General features: G+C 45.6%; 1 protein-coding gene and 1 long non-coding RNA gene across 3 annotated transcripts in view; one reads left to right on the forward strand and one right to left on the reverse strand.

The window, feature by feature from the left end:
• Window positions 1–7,733, reverse strand: part of SKOR2 (SKI family transcriptional corepressor 2) — a 51,946-nt gene extending 44,213 nt beyond the window's left edge. Inside the window, exon 1 of the mRNA XM_081252892.1 lies at window positions 7,378–7,733. The gene's annotated coding sequence lies outside the window, so the exon portion shown is untranslated. The remainder of the gene's footprint in view (window positions 1–7,377) is intronic.
• A 2,741-nt stretch (window positions 7,734–10,474) lies between these two features.
• LOC308626964 overlaps window positions 10,475–23,234 on the forward strand; it is a 70,281-nt gene continuing 57,521 nt past the window's right edge. For both annotated transcript variants that reach the window (XR_014017332.1, XR_014017333.1), the window contains exon 1: window positions 10,475–10,723. This is a non-coding gene — a long non-coding RNA (uncharacterized lncRNA). The remainder of the gene's footprint in view (window positions 10,724–23,234) is intronic.

Genomic DNA, 23,234 nt, shown 5'->3' on the forward strand with positions numbered 1-23,234 from the left:
GCTGTCAGGCCAAATATATTTTTGGAAGGTGAAGGTGGAGAACAATTGTTCAAAGCCAGGCTCCGTGGTCCAGCAAATCCTCACCATCAGTCTGGAGCTGGACTTCGGAATTACAGTCTTTTTATACGTTTTTGAGTCTGTGAGCAACTTTCTGTCACTCACTATCTCTCTGATTCTTTGCTGTCCTCTAAGTTTGAACAGGTCTCCTGATGGTTCTCCACTGCCCTTCCAATTTCCTTTTCCGGACCAGAGGCGCCTGTTCCTTGTCAGTCCCTGTCCTAGCCCCCGAGACCTTGGCAGGCGGGCAGCAGGGAGAAGCAGGCGGTGGCGGGAGGCAGCGGGTAGGGGCCGAGTTAATCAATGCTTTCCTATTCGAGCAGACATGCATTTTACACCTCGGGACTCTCCTCAGCCGGCTAATTGATTCAAATTGTTTTATTGGTTAAACTGGTGTCACCCGTTTGCATGATCTATCACCGCACGGAGGAGAGCATTTCCACTCTCATCTCCGTTCCAAGCGGCTGCGGTTTACCCAGGCCAGGGACAGGTAAAGGAGCCCATACACCGGACCCAAAGGAAAACCACAAACCGAGCTGGCTCCCTCGGAACTGGAGGAGCGCCGCCTCCATGCAGGCGCACGCGGCGGTTGCAGCAGCGTGGATGGAGGTTTCTAGCTGCAGTTTTTTTTAAACAATTGGTTGAAGCGAACCCAAACCTGGTCAGGATGCCCTCCACTTTGGAAGCAGACTGTTCCGAGAGGCAGCGTGGGAATCCCGGCAGGTTCGAGAGGAAGGGCAAGGCCGAGGAGCTGTCCGCGGTGCTGAAGCGAATGCAGAGCTCCGTGGCGCAGCAGATCCTACTGCGTTCAAGGCCCTCCCGGAAGAAGCCTCCCAGTCTGCAATCATCGGAGCCCTAGATTCGGCTCTGGGCTCCAGCATGGCCTTGCAGACTTAAGAGGCAAGGGGCGACACAGAAACACACCTCCGTACTTCTGCCACACCTGCTCCATCTAAAAGGACTGAGAAATCCAGCCACTCCCCACCCCCACGCCTGTGTTCGGCATTGACACGAAAGGAAGATAAAGGCCTTAATATAAATTCATTAAAATTAGAGACGCCAGATATTCCCTCTCATTCTACTCCAAGCCTGGGTATTGGAGAACCCATGACAGTTACAGATCAAAGAAACAGCTTCTATCTCTCTCACTCATTCCCTCTTACCCCATTCTCAGCTCTTGGGCAAGAATATTACTGCTTCTGTGTCCCTGAAATAGGTGTCCTTGGCATTGGTATTTCTGCATCAGGTAGGGTAAGAAATGGTTTCCCTATTAGTTCCAAGTCTGCAAAAGTAGACCTGCATGGCCCGGAAAGAAACTGGAAGGCTGGCAAAACTACCAGGGACAGAAGAATTCTCACGTATCAGGAAGTACAGGAGATTCAGTTAGATTGAAACTGGGTACAAATTTCTCCTCAGTCACTTACTAGTTGTGGAATTTTGCTTTGATACCTAAACTCCCCAAGCCCTAGTTTCTTCATCTGTAAAATGAGGAGGTTGATATGTAGCCCACAGGGGTATTATGAGAATTAAATAAGATAATATATGTAAAATGCTTGGCACACAGTAGTCATTTAATACATGCTAGCTTTAAAAGCACCTTCCTCGGAGAATGGAAACATGCTTAGGCCTGTACTGTTACAAGATATGTTTGAAGTCTTTAATAGCTCCAGAGTAAAAGATTTCAAAGGCATTTTAGTTTCATGGTGAGCAGAGAGGGAACCAAATTCCCCAGAGGAATCTTAGTCCTTTTCATTAAAATTTTACCCTGCCCCCTAATTGGTCTAGTGTTTATTTTGTATACAGGTGGCCAGAACCTTAGCTACTATTTGCTTAACCAAGTTAAAATAAGTTGATAACAAAAATTAGCAATGGTAATGGCCATAATGATAATAATTGCTGATAGCCCTCAGTTCCCTCTTTCTGCCCCAAAGAGGGTAGAAAGCCTGGCAAGCCCAGCTTAGACTCCCTGGTTTTTCCTCCATTGCTCTGGCTGGAGTTATATGAAGGAAACCAAGGACGAGGAGCAAACCAAAACTCATCCATTATGGAAATCATAGAAGAAATGAGAAAGGCCTCTGAGCCTTCTCTTAATAAATACTGTCCATAAATGGGAACCCTTTTCCTGGGGCCAGAGTATCCCTGGAGAAGTAAAATGAGAGCACAAACCTAAAAATCTAAACCATAATTGAGGAAGGGAAGAGAAAATGAACACATTTTGCACTGTATCCCTGCCCCAGTGACCCCTTGAGTTCCTCATGCACCAATGACTATGGGAATCAGTAGTTTCTTTCTTACCTTTCAAACAAACACCTTAATAAGAAAATAAAGACTGTAGGAGAAGGAACGAAGGCTTAATTCCCCTTAATCAGAGGAAACCATTCTCACAAGAAAACTTGTCCTTGGGTCAGTGGCAGAGAAAGCTCTTACCCTACCAGTTCACAGAGGCCAGGGACTAATGGAAACATTTGCTATTGGACTTTCTTCTTTTATAACAAAGCATTCACATTTCTTGACAAGTCCTCACAAACTTGTAAACACAGCAAAGAACTCACGTGTGCACATAGTTCACATGAAGTAATAAAATCCAGAATGGAACATGAACTTGGTATACTTGATGGTTACTTAGCAAATATTAGTTGACCAAGATAAAATTCAAAGGAACACAAAATACCTGAGGACACACATAGGCTACGGATGCATGCTTCCTGAACACACCTGCGAATGTGCATCAAAGAGGGACATTGGCATAAGGAATAGCCCACTAGGCTCTCTCCCTTCCCTGTCTTCTCCTTTCTCTCTTTCTGTGCATGCATTCACATATGTACCAGCCCCCTCCACTTCCCTCCTCCCCATGTTGGGAGGGAGGGGGTCCTTTGAAATGGAGGTGGTCCCAGCTGGAAAACCCCAGAGCTCATTTAGATCACATCACTTCAGGCTTTTGTCTCTGCTCCTGAATAACCTAGGCCGCCACAACAAAAGGATAGGCATCTACATGGAGTTTTCATTGGCAAAGATGCGTCTCAAAGATGCTGCTGTAATAATGAATAAGAAGGAAAGATGCTTGCCTTTTTTGATTGCCACTCCTAAAGAAGGGAGAGGAGAAAAGGGAGAAACGCAAAAGGAGACAGTGGAGCAAGAAATAGAGATTGTGGGAGAGAAAACTAAGGCAAGTATTTCAGTGGATTTATGCAAAAGAGTCTTTAATTGTATGAAGATTCCAACTACCACCAAGAACAAGAAATGCTGTTTGAGGCTTAAAAAAAAACAAAACAAAACACTGGCTCTTTTGTTTCAGGGAAGCAATTTAAGGTGTAACTGAGGCTGAGGATGCAGAAAGGGTGTGGAACAGGATCTTTTAAAGCTTGGGGAGGGGAAGCAGAGGAGTAGGAGTAGGGGGAGGGGCTGTAAATTGTCTGTTGACAGGTCACAAGAGAGAAAATGACATAGATATACATTTAACATCTCCCCAGAGACACTGGTGAAGGGAACATTGGATTTTATTTCCTGGGGAAATAAAGGCATTTTTCCCCCTTTCCTGTTCTCTTCCCTCTCACCCCTCCCCATCTGAAAATTTTCTACTTTGCCATCAAGCTTGATCCCATTAGCTAATACATTATTAAACTATCATGTGCTCTCAGGCTGCCCAATAAGAATCATGCCTTCAGCTTTCCTGCTGCCTGCAGTTGTAGCTCAGTGGTAGCAAAAGGTGAAATTAGATAATAGCAAAATAAATCCCAGGGTAGAGGGGGTAGAAATCTGAGTCACTGATTTTTTTTCCCCTGAAAAAATAGCAACCAGTGAAAATTCAGAGATAATGTTCAGAGGAATTTTCTATTTTTGTGTATTTAAGAGTACTTTTTAAGCAAAAAGTCTTTCCCTCATGAGGTTCAAAGTGAAAGCATAGCTAACCAGATCAAAGACAATAACCAATCCCAAACTTTTTCAAGATGCATTATGATATCATTGACAAACTCTTAATGTTGGCAAATAATTAAAATTTCCATCTTTTAGAACTGTGTAACCTTGGGTGTCTTAGAAACAAATTGTACAAACAAACCGTGGAGATGAGCACTGAGGGTTTCAGAGGAGATATAATGACCCAACTTTAATTACTAACTTGAAATTAAAAATGTAATATACAGATTTAAATTTATTTTCACCTAAATTGTGTATAAAATTATATGGCTTTTGCAGGCTAAGAAATGTTTTGTAACCAGCCATGCTACTAAAAAGTCTGAAGTACTTTCCAAAACGGAGTTCCCAGACTCACACAGTAATAATGATACATTTATCATTACTGATGACCACCTACTGGGTAATTATTGCTTTGTTACTATGATTACAATCAAGAGATTTCTTTATTTACTGTTAACATTCACTTAAAACTGAATGTTAATGACTGTTCTGAATTCACCAAAGAGAGTTTTCTGTTATATTTCAGAAGTACTTACATTCTGGTTCAGAAATGGAAAACCATATTGTAACAAAGTGGAAAGCTGGGTGAGCGCTTGGCTCTCACCCTCTCCTGAGAATGAAAATGGCATTCTGAGGAATTCTGGAGCAAGATTTTCCATCTCAGAGTTGCAAAAGGTTAACATAATGCAACCACTTGACTTGTGCTAATTATGTAAGTATTTTATTACAGGAGATTCATTCATTATTGATACATGTTTGCAGTAACTTCCTGCTTGGGGGAGTTATATTTTATATGAGAAGTAAACAACCCATGGCTCCAGGGCTGGCCTCCTCTCCCCCTGATCTGATTTCCTCCCACCCCTTTGTCTAGTTTCACAGCCCTACTGGGTTGTTGTATCCCTACTGAGGCAGAAAGACAATTCCCTAAAACTGTCCCTATTCTCTTGCCTTTTCCCTTCCCCATTCAGAACTTCCCAGTTCTTTAAAAGGTAAGAGCTCAGGGTGTGGAGAGTGTTGGGATAGTGATGAAGTGGGTGAGAAAATAAAACTGGTTTTAGTGTTTTCTTTCATATCACATAAAGACGAGAAAAATTTCATTAAAAATCTAGACTCCTTGAGGCTTGGCCACCAACCTTCCTCTTTGGAAGCTACTCTCTGCTCCCACCCAGAAAAGCCAGGCTGGCCTTTGGTATATTCAGAGCTGGTCCTTAGGGAAGTGGGGGTGGTGGAAGCTGTTAACCAATGGAAAGGCTACAAAAAGCCTTCTGCCTGCCCCCAAGTTGGAACCCAACCTCACAGCCAGTGGTGGTTACTACAGTCTACAATATTTTCTTCCCAGGGCCTATCCCAAGTTGCACTAGGAAAAGACAAGACATGGCTTTGCTTGTGGAATGGACTCAGTGAGGCCCTGTGAAGGATTGTGCTGGATGCTCAGCTTAAGGGCCCTCAGGAGTTTCACTCTGAAAGCATGCACTGGCCACCGGAGGCTAGCCATCTGGTGAGAGGCCAGTGTCTCCTAAAGCGGCCAAAAGGCTCTGGCATAGGCCTCCAACCTAGGAGCAAGGGTTTCCTCTTGGGCTTTCTTCCAGATTCTGAGACCCCTGCCTAAGAGTCTCAGTTCAGAGGTGGGGCAAACACAAGGTGCCAGAGGTCAGCATGCTTAAGACCCTCAAAGGGGGCTTCCCTGGTGGCACAGTGGTTGAGAGTCCGCCTGCCGATGCAGGGAACACGGGTTCGTGCCCCGCTCCGGGAAGATCCCACATGCCATGGAGCAGCTAGGCCCATGAGCCATGGCCGCGGAGCCTGTGCTCTGCAACGGGAGAGGCCACAACAGTGAGAGGCCCGCGTACCGAAAAAAAAAAAAAAAAAAAAAGACCCTCAAAGGAAGTCAGGTATTGGAGATGATGGAGGGGCAGGGGAAGAGCATGGAGGTGTGTGTGTGTGTGTGTGTATGTGTGTGTGTACACTACCCTGTTCTTCAAGGTTTGGTGTAGGAAGATGAGAATGAACAAGCAAGAGGCTGAAGTCCCAAAATTTTGGACCACTTTGAAAAGAAGGAAATGGTATGGTCTGGGATGGAGTGAGGAGGTGGCTTTGGGGAGGTGCCTGCAAACTGGGAGTGGGCAGGACTTGCCACAGGCCAGGGAAGAACTGACAGAGCTCAAAGCCTAGGTTCACCCCTGGGCCTCTACTGTCTAGCCCAGAACTTCTGCACTTTGGGTGTGGGCATGTGAATGACACATGGCTAGAGGATGACTAGAGTTCAAAGGGCTCTGGGAAGATGAGTCCTGGATAGAGGAGAGGGAATGGGTCAAGTGCTGAGACTGGGTCTTGGGTAGGTGCTCTGGGCTTGGTCAGCACAACCCCACTCCCCTGGGTGCCTTGCTTCCCTGCTTTCACCCCCGCCGGGGTGCCTGGGTGTAACCTCTCTGCGATCTACAGAGGAATACCGTTCCCAGCAAGGCTTACTTAATGGTCCTTTAACAAACCCTTCGATCTCTTTGGCCGCCCTGGCTCTCGCCTGCCTCCCCCTCCTTCTTCCTTTTCTCCACTGCCTCCATCAGTTATTTATGACTAGCGTTAATTATTCACGAAAAGAGAAAACTCCAGCTTTGGGAACTTTACTAGGAGCGTTTGGGGGTTTCTCCCTTTCCCGCCTCCAGGTGGGCTTGAGTCTTGAGGATGTGGGGGGGCTGTATTTGGCCGGATCCTGCTTTGAAGTGGGGAAAGGGAAGCCCAGTGGTTGGGCAATGGGGAAGGGGGAGGGTGTACCCTTCGTCGCGGTCAGCTCCAGACTCTGCCTGCGAAGTGCAAACTCCCGGTTAGCTCCTGCCTCTGCTTGCCAGGTGTGAACTCCAGGGATGGGACCCGGAAGTTACTAGCCGCGCCCTCGGGAGTCGCTGTCCCGGCTGGGAAGTGCTGAAACCGCGCGTGGGCTCTGGGGCTGCGGGGTGTGGGAGCGAAGACGTGGCCGCAGTCCCGGGCAGGGTAGCGTCTTTCCACAGCGTCTCCAAAAAGTCTCGTTAGCCTTTTTTTCCTCTCTCTCTCTCTATACGGTCCCCCTCCCCGCCCTCACGCACGCAAATGACACTAGCACATTGTAACCAAAGATTAATTGCCTTAATCAAATCGACCTGCCCTCTGCAGTTAATCTTTTAGCAACAAATTAGAGACAGTTTACCTCAACCTCCCGGGTCAGGCGGAGAGAGGAGGAGGGATGGACAGGGTGGGAGAGTTTGACAAAACCCACAAACGGTGAGGGGTGTGCGTTTAAAGCGGGAGGGGAGGGGAGGAGGTAGGGGTCAGCTGTGGGGTTGTGACGGCGGTCAGAAGTTCCTGGAGTCCCTTTCAACCCATTTTTCCGCAAAGGAGAGGAGGCCGAGCGCGGAGGACGAAGCCACTTACCTGTCTGCGCCGCCCTCGCGGTCTTCAGCCCTCCGTGCTCAGTCCACCCCGCCTGCCTCGCGCTCCGCGGCTCCACCGCCGCTCTCTGACTCCCGCGGCGCCGGCCGCCTCCCCCCGCGCCACATCCGCTTTCGCGGCCCGTCGCCCGCGGTCCTCTGCACTCTCGCTCGCGGTCGGGGTTTCCACTGCGACTCTGTCCCGTCCTGACTCTCCCCTTCTGTGTGGTCTTCCGCAGACACCCAGCTCTTCCCACTCGCTTCCTGGGCAAGTTCGTAAGTTTGGGGTGAGGGTCGCTCTCCTCGAGCCCAGCTTCTCGGCTTAGCTTGCTCAGATCCGCACACCCCCACTCCCCAGCCCAGACCTAGGTCTCTGACGCCGCCTGTTGGTCAGGCAGGGCAGGGCAAGGAGAGGAGACCTGCGCCAACCTCAGCCTCCCACCCATCACCCTTCCACGCCCAGGGGTACAAACATAAGGGAAAGGAGGCGAGGGCTGGAGACCTGATAATTGGAGTGGGGCCAGGGGCAAGAGGGAACAATTTGCTCTGGGGGCATGCAGCCCGGGCAGGCAGCTTGGGCTCCCTGCCAGAAGTGTTATCCCAGGGCGCGCAGGTGCGCCTCTCTTGTGTTGCCCGAGGGCAGTGCACTAAAAGCCGGCGCCCTCCCCCAGTCTTCTGGGGAAAATCCCCTGAGGTGAGGTCAGGCCCGGGGGGCGGGGGGGCGGATTTGTAGGGGGCGCTGATCCTGGGCACCCAATGTGCGTCTTCAGAACAGCGGGTGGGGAGTGGTGCCGGGAAAACTGGAGAAAGGAGAATGAGTCCTTCCCAGCACTACCAGGGAGGAAAGCTTTAGGGACAAACTCATACGTCGCTTTTAAAAGAAAAGTTAGCAGAATCCATCTCATTATGAGCGTCAGGCGCTTGGAAGGGTGAGCACCAGCCAGGGAGTCCAGTCGAAGTGCAGCGCTTTGGCCGGGGATGGTGGGGATATAGGCCGAGTTTGGGAGTACTGTGGTGTTACAAAGGCAGCCTTTCTGGCTCAGGCCCGGTCCCTCCCTTGGCAACTTCCCAAACGCCGGGGCGCTCATCAGATCATTCTACCCTTGGAACTTTGGGAAGCCTCGGTCTAGCCCTGACTCCACCGAGACATCCACGGAATAGAGGTTTTACCTTTCCCCCCATTCTCATCCTGTCTTTTTCATTGAAAGAATTGATGGACTGTTTCTCCGCTACCCCCTCCTTCTCTAATAAACGCTTCCCATAGATTATTCGACGCAGAGAAGGAAGGCGGCTGCTTAAAAAACAAAAAGCCATAGCCCTAATGAGTTCAATTACAATGTGGTAAACACATTGCCTCTACGCTTTAATTAAGCCTGCTGCCCAATTTTAACTCATTAGTAATTCATTAAGAGAACAGCCCGGCGCTGGCGGGTGGGAGGCACCCAGACCGACTGTGCGTGGCAGAGTCGACACGCCCGCAAGCCGCAGCCGACCCTAGGGCTGCGTTGGAGCAAGTCAGGTTTGCGACCCAGTGACTTCACGCACTGGAGTCCCCTCTCCTAGATGCACGGGGATCAAGTTTCCTGGGCCTGAAACAGGGTTTGCAAACCTGTTGGCTGGCTGGTGGTGGTGTGGGGCTGGACTACAGTGGGGGAGAAAGTCTCCGGATTACATGCGCTTTTCACCCCCAAAGTCAAGTCTTGTTTCCGGGTGTGGTGCCCTCCTTGCTTGTTCCACTTTGTACTGGCTTCTGGAGAAAAATCTAAGTCTGGCCTTAGCGCCCAGCTCTGGCTACCCGCTGCAAGCTTCGGCACCCTCTCACCGGGAGAAGCTTCGATATAAATCGAAGCTTTATAACCGAAGACGGTGATATTTTTTTCGGGGGTTGGGGTGGGAGAATTGGAGGTGGGGGGCAGGAGACTGTTGGCTAGAGAAGTGGATATCTGAATGGGAAACGCAGACCTCTTCTTTACCACGCCTTTCGATCTCTACTGCACGCCTGGGAGCAGGGCTGGGGTTATGGCCACATTTGGAACTTTGGCAGTTGAGACCAGCCCTCTCTATGGAAAAGAAATGGGGACAGAGGGTTGCAGAATGAGTCACGCGCAGGCAACGAGAGAACACTTCCTAGTCTTTCCACTTAATAATCGAGGGACAGAGTGCAAACAGTTCAAGCTCGAATCGTTCCCCTCCTCCAGTCTCCATTCCACGGCGGGTTCTTGGAAGAAAGTGCCTGCGTGTTCTGAGCGTCCCACGGTTCGGGTAGGAAGGAACTCGTAGGCCCCTAGGCTCCAGCGTGGAGTTTCCAAAGAGAAGGGAAGGGCCAGTGGTATGGGGTGAGGCTTTGGTTTAGAAAAGGGTCTTCCGCTCTCTTTGTAATCCTGCTCTGGGCGCGTTCTTTCGCTGGGAGGAGGAAGTTGGCACCGCACGGCGGCCTACCGCGCCCCGCTAGGTAGGAACTTTTCCCCCGGGGCAGCGGCTGGCCTGGCTCCGCCTTCCGCCGGCGGACCTGGACTCCCCTGGCTGTCTGTGCGGCCCCCTTAGCCCTGCCCCCTGGGCCTCGAGGAAATGCCGGAGGCCTTTTGCCCTCCACATCCTGAAGCTTCTACTTAGGGTTGCCAGTGCCTCTGCAGGCACCGGGCCGTTCTCGTCCCTGTCGTAAGCGGCAGCTCCTCTTGGAGGCCAGTGGATGGACTGGATTTCTTCGCGGAGCGAATTGCATCAAGCAGTCCAGCCGGGTCGCGTCCAAGAAGCTCAGGGCGCGAGTCCGGGCTTCTCTGACTAGTTTCTGTGCGGTTCGGAAGCTTAGGAGGGGCGGAGGATAATGCCTTTAACTTTCAGTCCACCCCACCCACCCCTTTCCTCTCTCAGCCTAGAGGCAGGAAATGCTGCGGGACCCAGTGTTCTCAGATTGGGTACTCTGAGAACAGGGCTCATGCCGGGCTTCGCTCTCCCTGGGTTCCCGGGAGTCGGCTGGGGAGAAACCGTGGCCCAGGGTGGTCTCCGCACCGGAGATTCGCGGTGCACTGGTCACCGGAAGGCGGAGGCGGGGCGGGAGCTTCCTGGCGGGTGTGGCGCACAGGGGCGAGGACCTAGGTCCCTGATCCAAGGCTCAGCAGAAGGTTTCGTGTGTGTTGCTTGCTGCTACTTTTCACCGCACCGCGCGGCCCTGGCCCTGGGCTCTGCGGCAGCGGCGCCTTCTCGCTCTCCGAGGATCGGCCGTGCAGGATTTGCCTGGAGAAGGGCCTCTCTCCAGCCCTGAGTGCTTTGAAAGTATAAAAATTGGATCCCTACCTAGGCGATCAAGGCGCCTAAAACGAAGGAGGGCAGCAATGGGATCAGAAATGCGTGTAAGTTGAAAGCCTCGCAGGAAACAGGTCTCTTTCTTAGGATTTCCGGGTTTAGAGTCCAGTTAGATGTCTGAGGGGGAAACTCCAAGGCTCTCACCCGAGGAGGGCGTTTGTATCCACTGTGGGGGGAGAGTTGCTGGGGCAAACACTTCGGAAAAGTCCCTCGTGCCCAGTGTTAATTACAACTGAAGAAGATTATCTTCCTTCATTTCTTCCTTCCCTAATACAACGACAGGGAGGTAGGATATAATTCATTTCTGTTGACAGTGGGATAAATAAGTACGTTTTTGTATTACTAGGAATTGACTGCTGGGGGAGGATGGCTTCCTGACAGTATCAGATGGAGACTTTAGAATTGGCTTTGGGACAAGGAGGTGGCCTTGTTTATCAAGTGCTTTTGTCCAAGCTCCACTCCAAATAGCCCCTACCCTCTTCTTTTCTGACCTGCGATATTGAGAACAAAGGTAAAGGAGCCCCGTTTAAGGAGCATAACTGCTAGGGATTTGCCTGGGTCAACTTAAGCTAACCTTCTCGCTTCATGCAATTTGCCTACCTTTCATTTCTTTTGCAACCCTCCATAGTACCAGCTACTGTGAAGATATACCCTTAGATATCAACTGTCTGTTAATATGCTGAAAATGTTAATATGCTGAAATTTTTAGCTTTCTTGAAGGGTGTCTTCAGTAGCAGGACTATTCCCCCATAGTTTAGGTCTGTAAATTGAGGGGAGGGGGGAGAAATAGGAGAGAATCAACTCTTTGGAATGGCATAGAAAGCAAAGATATTTATTAGTCCTAAATAAACAGGCTAGTAACTATTTACAAGCCTGGCTTAACAGGACTGAGAGAACCTGGGCACTTGCTTAGGAAAGGCAAGACTTTTAAGACGGAGCTGGGAAGTTCTGTAGGAACAGCCTCGTGAGACTCACTGTACTAGTAAAACAGGAAGTGTACTCTGACTCATGTTGCAGATCGTTTTTGAGGAGAAGGAAAAATGTGTCCATGATTAAAATACTTTCCATGTGCTAGGCATATATGAAGCATTTTACATATGGGCTTTCATTTAATCCTTATGTGATTCCCATGAGCTAGGCATTATTATCTACATTTTATAGATTATGAAAACTGAGGCTCAGAGAGGTTACTTTTTCTCAAGGCCACCCAGCAGGTAAGTGGCAAAGCCAGGCTTCAAGCACAGATCTGTTTGGATCTCCAATGTGCTCCTAGTCAGTAAGCCAGACTGTGTACTATTCTACATACCCCACACCATTTTGATCCTTCTAAGGGTCTCATTAAGTATGTATGGCCCGTGTTAGTCCCATTTGACAGGTAATAAAGTCAGAGCCCTTAGGCCCTGGTTCTCAAATGTGAGTGTGGCCCACTCCTAGAGACGGATTCTGCCAGCCAGCTTGGGATGGGGCCCAGATCTGCAGCAGGTAATTCTGAACCTGGCATTTGGGGAGTGTTATTTTGAGAAACACTGCCATAGAGGTTGGTAACTTGCTCAAGGTCATTAGGATTGGGCCAAACTGGTACGAGACCCCTGTTTGCCTATCCTCTCCATCAGGGTCTCAGTGGCAGGTGGATGACTTCTTTATTGAAATCCTCATAGTTAGAACCCAGAGACTAGGGTGAGAAAGAAGTCTGTGGCATGGCAGCAGGTTGTCCTTCTCCATGACCCCCCAGAAGCCACCAGCCTTCATGGAGGTCAGTGTCCTGAAGTTCCTTAAGATCACTCACCTGGAAAGGTACCTTCAGCCCACCTGGAGAGGCAGACTCAGGCACTCCAAGCAGTCATGGCTGCCCTACCTCTGGGACTCAGCAACACACTCCACAGGAAACACTGAATAGAGTGGAATGAACAACAGACACAGACTTGTCTTTCTCCACCAGCGTGTGGCTTGGAAGGGGGTGGGAAACACAGTCAAGGAGGACAAATATCTGGACCCAGCCGACGCATACAATTTAAGAGAAACTCTAAATCAGGGGCTGTAGGACTGTGCATCTGACCTGGTTTATCCTGAAAGATTGGGCCTTGCCCTCTAGATGTGCGTGGGGCCTAAACTGTACCCAGAGCTATATGCATGGAGGCAGACGGGCTCTGGCTCCACTGGGCACCAACAAACCTGTTGGCTGATGGCCCTTGTTTTCTTCTGTCACACTAGACTCTGTGAACATTTTAACAGAAACCTCCCACAAGCAGGTCCCCTGTTTCTCTCTGTTTTTAGGCCCAGGCAAATGTTTATCACCAAGATTAAACCAGATCACTCCTTAACCCTTGAAAAATGGGATCTGTGAAAGCAGACAGTAGGAGATTTTTACCTGCCAAGTCATTCCTGGAAGGTTATGGGAGAAACCAAAATATTTTAGGCCCATAATCTAGCTTGGCCCTTGGGCATGTCAACACTGTCTTAGTCTTTTCAGGCTGTTATAACAAGTACCATAGACTGGGTAGCTTATAAACAATAGAAATTTATTTCTCATAGTTCGGGAAGCTGGGAAGTTCAATTTCAAGGCACCAGCATGGTCAGATGAGGGTCCTCTTCCTAGTTTACCGTTGACACATTTTTGTTCTGTCTTCAAGTGGTGGAAAGGGCTAAGGATCTCTCTGGAACCTCTTTTATAAGGCACTAATCCCATTCATAAAGGTTCTACCCTCATGACTTAAGCGCCTTCCAAAGGTCTCACCTCCTGATATTATCATCTTTGGAGGGGTCAAGATTTCAACATGAATTTTGGGGGACACAAACATTCAGACAATAACACTGTCCTAACTGTGATATATCTTATGTTTGCAGTATGCATGAAATAATTTGACACATGTAGTTTTTAAAAAAATAAATTTATTTATTTATTTACTTTTGGCTCCATTGGGTCTTTGTTGCTGCATGCGGGCTTTCTCTAGATTGTGGTGAGTGGGGGCTACTCTTCCGTTGCGGTGCACGGGCTTCTCATTGTGATGGCTTCCCTTGTTGCAGAGCACGGGCTCTAGGCGTGCGGGCTTCAGTAGTTGTGGCACGTGGGCTTCAGTAGTTGTGGATCGCGGGCTCTAGAGTGCAGGCTCAGTAGCTGTGGCGCATGGGCTTAGTTGCTCCACATGTGAGATCTTCCCGGACCAGGGCTCAAACCCGTGTCCCCTGCACTGGCAGGGGGATTTTTAACCACTGCGCCATGAGGGAAATCCGACACATGTAGTTTTAATGGCACATTATTAACTCTAAATGCAGTACTCATCTGCCCTGCCTTTTGGATGACACATATTCTGTATTTATCTGGCCAACCCAGAAGCAGAAACAGAAATGTATTTAATAAAACAAAAATGCCAGATTTTGCTCTTCCGTTTTTTTTTTTATACTTTATTTATTTATATTTTTGGCTGCATCAGGCCTTCATTGTGGCACGTAGGATCTTTCTTTTGTTGCAGTGGGCGGGCTCTTTGTTGTGGTCATGGGCTTCTCTCTAGTTGCAGAGCATGGGCTTCAGAGCACATGGGCTCTGTGGTTTGCGGCTTGCAGGCTCAGTAGTTGTGGTGCCTGGGCCTAGTTGCCCCACGGCATGTGGGGTCTTAGTTCCCTGACCAGGGATCAAACCTGTGTCCCCTGCATTGGAAGGCAGATTCTTTACCACTAGACCACCAGGGAAGTCCCTCACTCTTCCATTATTATATCATATGGTGTGAAATTACTTGATAGTCAAGCTATTCTACTGCAATAGGGCACTTGAAGGAGGGGCTGATGTACTTTCCATCTCTTTTTTCTTGCCCAGGAATACAATAAATATCCCACAGATTTCTTTTTTTTAAAAAAGCTGGCTATAAGCAGGAAGTAGGAAGTAGTAAGAATTGATAGATAGGATTTTGTATAGGCCCAAAGTGTTAGACTCAGGAACCAGTGGAAATTCTGGAATTTCAGGGTCTCCAGCAAAACCTTCCACCCCTCAAAATAACTTCCTTGTTACCCTGCTAATACTTGATATTCTACTAATGGTGATTTGTTTCTTTGGACATTTCTTTAAACTCAAGCAACCATTTATAAATTAGGATAAATTCATTTATCAGATTTTTCCCAAGATTATATATTTTGATTAGCTTGAAGGTGTTAAAATGTGTGACAATGGCAGGTACCTGGGATTAGAGAGGAAATGGTGCAATCCATAGAGGGAAAGAGAACAGGAAGAAAGGGCCCTTAAAGAAGAAGCACTTACTTTCCAGTTTCACCAGGTTTAGCCCTTCCCAGCATTGGGGGAGGTACTACGGGGGTTCAAGCATAGTGTCAGCAAGACCCCTTATATTCTATGTAGGGGCCCAAGAGTAACATTAATGTCACAGAGGAGGAGACAGGACAGCAATCAGGGGTGATTCAGAATAAAAACAATATAGGGGTACAGAGAAGACAGACCCTCTTCTTTTTGTTGAAGGTTGGGGCAGAGAGTTGGGAGACTTTTGTGTTGCCAGCAGGACCCACACGTGATACTAAAAATACCAAAACCCAAAACCAAACCAACATTTTCTAGATTCTACATTTCTTGTTACTGAAATCTCTGAAGAAATGAGTCTTCCCACTGTGGAACAGAAAGAAATGAGAAAGACACCTGCTGAAGACTAATATGGAACCAAAGTGTTGACATTAGCAATCCGTACACCTACCATTGAGAGCCAATGAAGGCAGAGATTCATCAGTCCCCTCTTGCTGCCAAACCTGACCCCCATCTTTTAGTGGAAACCCCTTAGGACTCTGGTTACACTTAGTGATGGACGGTCCAATTGGTACTTAGTGCTCAGGAGTTCAACCTTATACTCCTTCCTGCTTCTTACGGAAGAGGAATGCCAATCTAATTGGTCAGATTTCAGGAAGCTGATAGGGCCACATTTGCTAGAGGAAGATGCTGTGCCATAAAAGGTCAGTACAAGGTGGATGGGCCTCACCCTGCCCTTTAGGAATTTAGTAAGATTTGGCATTTGCATATGGGTACTGGCAAAAGTGGAACTAAATGGGAGGCTATTTTAGTTGGAGGCTTGACCAATTTAGGGAAAAGAATGGGCCACCTGGCCTAACCTCTTACTAGAGTTTTTTTGTATTGTGATTTGGAGCCCAAACTGAGGAAGTGATAACTTGTTACTCTGCAGGACATTTCCTTCTATCCTATATCCTATTCCTTGGGAACCTTCCGGGAAGAGTGGCTTGGTTCATGTTGTTCCCACATTTTATAACGGTTTTCCATCTCTTTCCAAGGATAATCTTGTGTTGTCATCTGAGGTTCAGCTCCAATTCCTCCTCCTATAATATGACAATTTCAGTCCTTGGCAATTTTTCCTTCCTCTGATCTTTTCCAGCACCTGGACACTCTACTGCCTACTATATTGTTCACATGCTGCCTTGCTGTTTGCTATACTCTCCTGTGCCTTAAGTGTATCTTAAACTCCCAACAGAAGTACAGATATCTCAGTGGCACATGACCTGGGGAGCAGAAAGCAGACAGTAGCTATCTGTTATATATAAGCTGTTATGTTGATCTTTGATTATTTAACATGCTTAGATCTTGTCTTCCTGACCTTTGAGGTTATCTTCTAGTTTGGCATTCACTACAGCACATAGAGAGGAGATGGTCAGTAAATGATCACTGATGCTGACTTATCCTAACATTTTCCTGTACCTGTGACCCTCAGTGGAGTAGGCTGGATTTGAGGAAAATTTGGGGGATCCCAGCACTGCAGTTTTATAACCGGAAGAGAACTCTTTCCATGGCAGTGGGGCACTTGGTGTGTGTGGAACACAGAAGTGACATAAGCCCTTTGAGACTCTAATAGCTTGGCATCTTGGGCGTGGGCTCCATAATAGCCCATAACTGTCAGTGTCAGTTAATTCTGTTAGCATCACATAAAATATTCTCTTGGAAGGTGATTCTTAGCATTGTATATTATCAAGGTATTTTGTGGTTTCCTTCTCTCTCCTCACCTAACTAGCTCACACTTCAGTAACATTTCTAATAATAATCTCTTTTAAGGTACCCTTATAATGCCAGCACACTCCAACAGGCTTGACCATGTAATTTGCTTTGGCCAATTACATATTTGGAAATATGAGCAAAGATCACTTTGTCTGGAAGCTTTAGGAGCCCTCATGTGCTTTACCATGATCTCTTCTCCCTTGACCTGACATTGGAAACATTTTGAGACTTTCATCAGTCCGGGTTGGAAACGACATGGAGTTGCCCTACAGTGGGCATGTTGCATGACTGAGAAATGAACTGGGTGGATTGCATGTCTATGCTGCCCTTTCCTTGAATCTGGGCTGGCTTGTGATTTACTTTGACTGTTAAATTGTGGTGGAAGTGACATTGTATGAGCTCCAGAGTCTAGGCTACAAGATGCTTTCACTCTCTTGGGACCCAACCGCAATGTAAAGAAGCTTGGGTTAGACCAGCAGTCCCCAACCTTTTTGGCACCAGGGACCAGTTTCGTGGAAGACAATTTTTCCATGGACCAGGGCAGGGGGTGTGTGGGGGGTGTGATGGGGTGGGGATGGTTCAGGTGGTAATAGGAGCAATAGGGGGTGGCAGATAAAGCTTCACTCATTCCCCCACCACTCACCTCCTGCTGTGTGGCCCAGTACTGGTCTGCAGGCCCAGGAGTTGGGGACCCCTGGGTTAGACCACTGGAAGATGAGAGACCTTACAGAGAAGTTCTGCCTTCTAGCTGCTGTTTCTACCAAGGTGAGGCCTTGTTAGCCTGCAGCTCCCACTGACCCAGCAGATGGGTGCCCATGAATGAGCACAGAACTGCCCAACCAAACCACAGCATCATGAGAAACAAGAGATTGTTGTGGTTTTAAGCCATTAAGATTTGGGGTGACTTGTATGAAGCGATAAATAACTAAAACAGAGATCCTTGTTGTTGTAAGCAGCTAAGATTTTGGGGTCACTTATTGTTCACCTCAGCATAACTTGGCCTATATTGATTAATAAAGCTAACAATGTGGTTTAAAATGTTCTGGATTACTTTTTTGATATTTCATATCTAATTTACTTTATTATTATTGTTATTTTAAATTGAAATATAGTGGATTTACAGTGTTGTGTTAGTTTCTGGTGTACAGCAAACTGATTCAGATATATCCGAATCACTGTACGCGGGCCTCTCACTGCTGTGGCCTCTCCCGCCGTGGAGCACAGGCTCCGGACGCGCAGGCCGAGCGGCCATGGCCCACAGGCCCAGCCGCTCCGCGGCATGCGGGATCCTCCTGGACCGGGGCACGAACCCGCGTCCCCTGCATCGGCAGGCGGAATCCCAACCACTGCGCCACCAGGGAAGCCCCATCCTAAATATTTTATTTTATTTCTTTTCTTTTTTTTGTAATGTATTCTTTTTAATATCTTTACTGGAGTATAATTGCTTTACAATGGTGTGTTAGCTTCTGCTTTATAACAAAGTGAATCAGCTATACATATACATATATCCTCATACCTCCTCCCTCTTGCGTCTCCCTCCCACCCTCCCTATCCCACCCCTCTAGGTGGACACAAAGCACCCTGATCTCCCTGTGCTATGTAGCTGCTTCCCACTAGTTATCTATTTTACATTTGGTAGTGTATATATGTCCATGCCACTCTCTCACTTTGTCCCAGCATACCCCTCCCCCTCCCCATGTCCTCAAGTCCATTCTTTATCTCTGTATCTTTGTTCCTGTTCTGCCCCTAGGTTCTTCACAACCATTTTTTTTTCTTTTTTTTAAGATTCCATATATATGTGTTAGCATACGGTATTTGTTTCTCTCTTTCTGACTTACTTCACTCTGTATGACAGTCTCTAGATCCGTCTACCTCACTACAAATAACTCAATTTCGTTTCTTTTTATGGTTGAGTAATATTCTATTGTATATATGTGCCACATCTTCTTTATCCATTCATCTGTTGATGGACACTTAGGCTGCTTCTATATCCTGGCTATTGTAAATAGAGCTGCAATGAACATTGTGGTACATGACTCTTTTTGAATTATGGTTTCCTCAGGGTATATGCCTAGTAGTGGGATTGCTGGGTTGTATGGTAGTTCTATTTTTAGTTTTTTGAGGAACCTCCATACTGTTCTCCATAGTGGCTGTATCAATTTACATTCCCACCAACAGTGCAAGAGGGTTCCCTTTTCTCCACATCTTCTCCAGCATTTATTGTTTGTAGATTTTTTGATGATGGCCATTCTGACCGGTGAGAGGTGATACCTCATTGTAGTTTTGATTTGCATTTCTCTAATGATTAGTGATGTTGAGCATCCTTTCCTGTGTTTGTCGGTAAACTGTATATCTTCTTTGGAGAAATGTCTATTTAGGTCTTCTGCCCATTTTTGGATTGGGTTGTTTGTTTTTTTTTGATATTGAGCTGCTTGTAAATTTTGGACATTAATCCTTTGTCAGTTGCTTCATTTGCAAATATTTTCTCCCATTCTGAGGGTTGTCTTTTGGTCTTGTTTATGGTTTCCTTTGCTGTGCAAGAGCTTTTAAGTTTCATTAGGTCCCATTTGTTTATTTTTGATTTTATTTCCATTTCTCTAGGAGGTGGGTCAAAAAGGATCTTGCTGTGATTTATGTCATGGAGTGTTCTGCCTATGTTTTCCTCTAAGAGTTTTATAGTGTCGGGCCTTACATTTAGGTCTTTAATCCATTTTGAGTTTATTTTTGTGTATGGTGTGAGGGAGTACTCTAATTTCATTTTTTTCCATGTAGCTGTCCAGTTTTCCCAGCACCACTTATTGAAGAGGCTGTTTTTTCTCCATTGTATATTCTTGCCTCCTTTATCAAAGATAAGGTGACCATATGTGTGTGGGTTTATCTCTGGGCTTTCTATCCTGTTCCATTGATCTATCTTTCTGTTTTTGTGCCAGTACCATACTGTCTGGATTACTGTAGCTTTGTAGTATAGTCTGAAGTCAGGGAGCCTGATTTCTCCAGCTTCATTTTTCTTTCTCAAGATTGCTTTGGCTATTCGGGGTCTTTTGTGTCTCCATAGAAATTGTGAAATTTTTTGTTCTACCTCTGTGAAAAATGCCATTGGTAGTTTGATAGGGATTGCATTGAATCTGTAGATTGCTTTGGGTAGTATAGTCATTTTCACAATATTGATTCTTCCAATCCAAGACCATGATATATCTCTCCATCTGTTTGTATCATCTTTCATTTCTTTCATCACTGTATTACAGTTTTCTGCATGCAGGTGTTGTGTCTCCTTAGGTAGGTTTATTCCTAGGTATTTTATTCTTTTTGTTGCAATGGTAAATGGGAGTGTTTCCTTAATTTCTCTTTCAGATTTTTCACCACTAGTGTATAGGAATGCAAGAGATTAGTGTGCATTAATTTTGTATCCTGCTACTTTACCAAATTCATTGATTAGCTCTAGGAGTTTTCTGGTAGCATCTTTAGGATTCTGTATGTATAGTATCATGTCACCTGAAAACAGTGACAGTTTTACTTCTTCTTTTCCAATATGGATTCCTTTTATTTCTTTTTCTTCTCTGATTGCTGTGGCTAAAACTTCCAAAACTATGTTGAATAATAGTGGTGAGAGTGGGCAACCTTGTCTTCTTCCTGATCTTGGTGGAAATGGTTTCAGTTTTTCACCATTGAGGACGATGTTGGCTGTGGGTTTGTCATATATGGCCTTTATTATGTTAAGTTCCCTCTATGCTACATTCTGGAGGGTGTTTATCATAAATAAGTGTTGAATTTTGTCGAAAGCTTTTTCTGCATCTGTTGAGATGATCATGTGGATTTTCTCCTTCAGTTTGTTAATATGGTGTATCACATTGATTGATTTGCATATACTGAAGAATCCTTTCATCCCTGAGATAAACTCCACTTGATCATGGTGGATGATCCTTTTAATGTGCTGTTGGATTCTGTTTGCTAGTATTTTGTTGAGGATTTTTGCATCTATGTTCATCAGTGATATTGGCCTGTAGTGTTCTTTTTCTGTGGCATCTTTGTCTGGTTTTGGTATCAGGGTGATGGTGGCCTTGTAGAATGTGTTTCGGAGTGTTCCTTCCTCTGCAATTTTTTGGAAGAGTTTGAGAAGGATGGGTGTTAGCTCTTCTCTAAATGTTTGATAGAATTCACCTGTGAAGCCATCTGGTCCTGGGCTTTTGTTTGTTGGAAGATTTTTAATCACAATTTCCATTTCCTTACTTGTGATTGTTCTGTTCATATTTTCTATTTCTTCCTGGTTCAGTCTTGAAAGGTTATACCTTTCTAAAAATTTGTCCATTTCTTCCAGGTTGTCCATTTTATTGGCATAGAGTTGCTTGTAGTAATCTCTTAGGATGCTTTGTATTTCTGCAGTGTCTGTTGTAACTTCTCCTTTTTCATCTCTAATTTTATTGATTTGAGTCCTCTCCCTCTTTTTCTTGATGAGTTTGGCTAATGGTTTATCAATGATTTTTATCTTCCCAAAGCACCAGCTTTTAGTTTTATTGATCTTTGCAATTGTTTTCTTTGTTTCTATTTCACTTATTTCTGCTCTGATCTTTATGATTTCTTTCCTTCTACTAACTTTGGGTTTTGTTTGGTCTTCTTTCTCTAGGTCCTTTAGGTGTAAGGTTAGATTGTTTATTTGAGATGTTTGTTGTTTCTTGAGGTAAGATTGTATTGCTATAAACTTCCCTCTTAGAACTGCTTTTGCTGCATCCCATAGTTTTTGGATCGTTGTGTTTTCATTGGCTTTTGTCTCTAGGTATTTGTTGATTTCCTCTTTGATTTCTTCAGTGATCTCTTGGTTACTTAGTAGTGTATTGTTCAGCCTGCATGTGTTTGTGTTTTTTATGTTTTTTTCCCTGTAATTGATTTTTTCTTTCATTGCCATCGGAGTTATTTAATGTTAAACAGCATTTTTTTTCTCCATTGATTTGTAGAACACCATAGAACAGAGGGTAATTCTTCATTCTATGACAAAAATTCATCTTCAAGGTTTTGTTTTCAACTACCACTACTATGTTAACTTTGTCTTTTTAACAAGAAGAAGAATTCTTTTCCATTAGCCATGCTTATAAAAAATTTAGGGCTACTCCTAGTGTTCAAATAAAAGCTGCATTGTGTAACAATACTTTTTAGATTTTCAATTAAGATACTAGGGGTCCTTGCCTATTGTTTGGCAGGGTTCTGCTGGGTTGTGTTAAGTTCAGTTTCTATATTGTCCTTAAGTTTTTTGATCTTAATCTCATCTCTGGCTACCTGGTTTTGACTTAGACTCTTTTTCTCTGGCTTTCTGTCTGCTTGACTGTTCCAGTTTGAGTCCTAGCTCAATTTCCCTGTAATTGATTTCTAATCTCATAGTGCTGTGGTCAGAAAAGATGCTTGATATGATTTCAATTTTCTTAAATTTACTGAGGCTTGAATTGTGACCCAAGATGTGATCTATCCTGGAGAATGTTCCTTGCTCCCTTGAGAAGAAAGTGTAATCTGCTGTTTTTGAATGGAATGTACTGTAAATATCAATTAAATCTATCTGGTCTATTGTGTCATTTAAATGTTGTTTCCTTGTTAATTTTCTGTTTGGATGATCTGCTGATAGGTGTAAGTGAGGTGTTAATGTCCCCCACTATTATTGTGTTACTGTCGATTTCCTCTTTTATAGCTGTTAGCAGTTGCCTTATGTATTGAGGTGCTCCTCAATACATAAGTGACCCTGTGTCTTTTGGTTGGAGCATTTAATCCATTCACATTTAAGGTAATTATTGATACATATGTTCCTATTGCTATTTTCTTAATTGTTTTGGGTTTGTTTTTGTAGGTCCTTTTCTTCTCTTGTGTTTCCCAGTTAGAGAAGTTCCTTTAGCATTTGTTGTAGAGCTGGTTTGGTGGTGCTGAATTCTCTTAGCTTTTGCTTGTGTGTAAAGCTTTTGATTTCTCCATTGAATCTGAATGAGATCCTTGCCGGGTAGAGTAATCTTGGTTGTAGGTTCGTCCCTTTCATCACTTTAAATATATCATGCCAATCCCTTCTGGCTTGTAGAGCTTCTGCTGAGAAATCAGCTGTTAACCTTATGGGATTTCTCTTGTATATTATTTGTCATTTTTCCCTTGCTGCTTTCAATAATTTTCCTTTGTCTTTAATTTTTGCCAATTTGATTACTATGTGTCTCGGCATGTTTCTCCTTGGGTTTATCCTGTATGGGACTCTCTGCACTTCCTGGACTTTGGTGGCTATTTCCTTTCCCATGTTACGGGAGTTTTTTACTATAATCTCTTCAAATATTTTCTTGGGAACTTTCTCTCTCTCTTCTCCTTCCGGGACCCCTATAATGCAAATGTTGTTGTGTTTAATGTTGTCCCAGAGGTCTCTTAGGCTATCTTTATTTCTTTTCATTCTTTTTTCTTTATTCTGTTCCGCAGCAGTGAATTCCACCATTCTGTCTTCCAGGTCACTTATCCGTTCTTCTGCCTCAGTTATTCTGCTATTGATTCCTTGTAGTGTATTTTTCATTTCAGTTATTGTATTGTTCATCTCTGTTTGTTTGTTCTTTAATTCT

This window comes from Mesoplodon bidens (assembly GCF_964165515.1).
Source record: "Mesoplodon bidens genome assembly, chromosome: 13".
Classification (NCBI taxonomy): Eukaryota; Metazoa; Chordata; class Mammalia; order Artiodactyla; family Ziphiidae; genus Mesoplodon; species Mesoplodon bidens.